We start from the raw sequence: 3029 nt of genomic DNA on the forward strand, positions 1-3029 counted from the left end.
GCGGCCGCCGGGCAGGGCCGCGGCGGCCTCGCTCCGGCCGGGGGACGCCGGTGGCAGGGGGCTCGTGCCCCACGGGTGACACAGGCCTCGCACCCACGGGTGACACAGGCCTCGTGCCCCGGGGGTGACACCAGGGTCCCCTCCCGTAGGTCCCGCAGGCGACGCAGGACACGCGGCCGGGGAGGGACGGGGATGAGGGAGGTGAAGCAGCGGAGGAAGAGCTGAGCGTGCGAGGAGGATGGAGAGGAAAGCCTGGGAGAAAGCACGACGGCAGCGCGCAGCGTGAGGCTGCTGGCGAGCGCGCTGCCTGCAGGAGGGGAGGAAATAGCCGTTCCTAGCGTTTGTAGGGAGTTTTAGCTCCCTGGATTGCCAGCGGAGCTGAGCCGCACGCACACAGAAAGCAAAGGGTCCCGGGGTGGGAGGTGCAGGGAGAGGACCCAGGGGACAAATGCTGTCATCTTCACGCAAGATCTTCACGCTGGAAGGAGCTGCTTGGCTGCGATATGCTGCCAACACCTTCCGTACGTAGTTCTCTGACCTCAGCTAAAATGACTCTGAAACTTTCCTGCTCTTCTTTCTCCTTCAGCAAACGGTCTGAAACCCGGAGGCTGTCCCAAACAGTCGTGCTTGGCAAGAGGGAAGGCCAGAGTGGGGAGGTGCAAGCCTGCAGCAGATCTGATCCAGGAAGAGACCAGGTACCCTGAGCAGAGCGCTCACTGCTCTGTCTTCGGCCACATCTGTGCCCAGTAATGTGTGTGCCGTGGCTGTTGAGTGAATTAAGTTACAGCTTCAATACTGCAGCAGACTAAAGTAACCTCAAGGCTTCTCCATGGAGTTTATCATGACCCACTAACTTGCCCAAACGCTGCAACGTGTCTGGTAAACTCTAGTGTCATCCTGCATCTTAAAACATCACATCTTTTTCTCCTAGACAAGGTAAAGCCTTCCACTGTTTTCTTCTTATTCTGCCTTCTCACTTGAGTAGACATAATAGATGCTGTGGTGCAGTTTATCCAGTTGTTGCCACTAGTTTACTTTTAGCTTTTGTCCATTTGATGGCCTGGTTTTAATTCAAATAAAGGCAAGAATCCATGTCCAATAGGCCAAAGACAAGACAAGCTCCTTTGATCTGGAGTTTCCTATTGCAGCAATCCTAACATGTTAGTTGTGTCCTAAAGAGAGAATAGCGTAAATGCTTGCAACTTTTAAGAGATCCTTATGTCTCAAGCAATTTGTTAGGAGACAAAAGCCAACATTTTTACATGAGAACTACCAGAATACAAATAAGAAAGTAACTGCATTTATTTCAAGCAGATAGCAGTGAGGTTCCGCAGTCTTTGGTGTTCTTTGTACACTAATTGCCAAATTAGTGTATGATCCTATATGATGTTTGAGGAAGTCAACAGGGAAGCTTAAAGCAATACTAATAACATATTTAGCACTCTAGATTTCCAAGCCATCCAGAAACTACTCAGTTGACCATATGATCCTTCTGTGTGACAAGAATCAGTTATTCCCATTTGGGAAAACTGAGGCACAGAGAGGATGTTTAAGATGCTCCAAATATGTTAACAGTAGAGTCAACATGATGCACAACATCCTGGTTCTCAATGCCATAGTTCCTCCCCAGGACGTGTCATCATAAAATACCTCAAACGTCCGAGAAAGGGTGAGTTCTGCTGGGTATTCAAAGGAGGAAAGTCCCAGTTCTAGCTCTGCAGCAAGCAGAGCTGTGGGGGGCACTTCCTGATCCATTTTAATCATGACTTCCCCTTCACCTCGAAGTCCAGGTAGTTCCAGCCACCAGGTGATGCTGATGGAGAGAGAGACACTGTCACAACTAAGTGGTTGCATGAGAGTAGCTGAACATTTGTAATACATCTAGTATATGGAAGTAGGAGACCTCCTTCTGTGTCAGAGGATTACCATGCATGCATTATTAAATGGAGGTAGTCTTCTGCTGTTGAACAGATATTTTAAGGACCAAAACGATAGTTGAATTTCAGAGGAAACTTCAAGTAAGACGATTTATATGCTGGGTACACTCCTGGTTTTTAAAGATTAGATTCGAACTTTTTTAAGTGTATCTACTAACAAAAAACAGCAATGGAGTTGAAGCTGGATTTCAGAAGATCTGCAGTCCCTCCTTCTGGAACCTCTGCTGGGGGAACCCTCTGATATCCACAGCAGTAACCAGTCGAAGGAGATGCTCCTCTGGGGGGCTGTTGTGCAAATGACTGAAAATAACTTGTCAGCTTTTTCTGAAGAAATAGCCTACAGGTGTTACCATCCTGCAGCAGCTCAGCTTTTAGGTCCTACACATCTTCTCCAAAAAACACAACTAAGCTGATCGATCGGGCACAGGTTTATGCCAAGGACTAGATACCGTGCAACCAAATCTCCTCCGGCAGTAGAGGTTGTTCTCTGTGGAGAGGCAGCTCCTCCGGTGGGGAAACGTCCCGACCCGGCGCCCGGGTGGCAGGTTTGCTCCGCCGTCTGCGAGAGGAGGTACACGGCTCCTGCATCAGGAACGGAGAGTCTGTCCAGTTCCTGCAGCCTGCTCCGAGTATATACCAGCAAATGCTGTTGTGATCGCCTGCGAAAGACCGCGACTGCTGCTCCGGGGAGGATGTGGCATGAACCTCTGGCCCTGCTAAATTTAGCGGCGAAAGTCCTCTATATTTAAATGAAAGTTCATCGACTTCTGACGCAGCACGGCCACCTTCACCATCTTGCGCGCAAACACCTTCCTCTGCTTCACCCACCCCGGGAAAGGCGGTTTCCCCCCGGTGTTTGCGATCAGGCTGCTTTTCCCTGGTTACCACCCGTGCCTCGAGGGAGCTGTGCTCAGCACGGCACTGCCCGCGAGGAAGCTGACTGCGTAGCCAAGAGCATTCAAAAACAGGTGTTTTAAAAAAAAAAAAAAAAAAACAAAAAAAAAAAAAAAAAAAAAACAAAGCAGCAGATGCGCTTCTCCCGTAGCTCAGCCGGTTGGGGAAGTGGAGTCAGGACTTCGGTAAGGTACGGTG

Source organism: Rhea americana, unplaced genomic scaffold (assembly GCF_003343005.1).
Source record: "Rhea americana isolate MKP2758 unplaced genomic scaffold, rheAme1 scaffold_308, whole genome shotgun sequence".
Taxonomy (NCBI): domain Eukaryota; kingdom Metazoa; phylum Chordata; class Aves; order Rheiformes; family Rheidae; genus Rhea; species Rhea americana.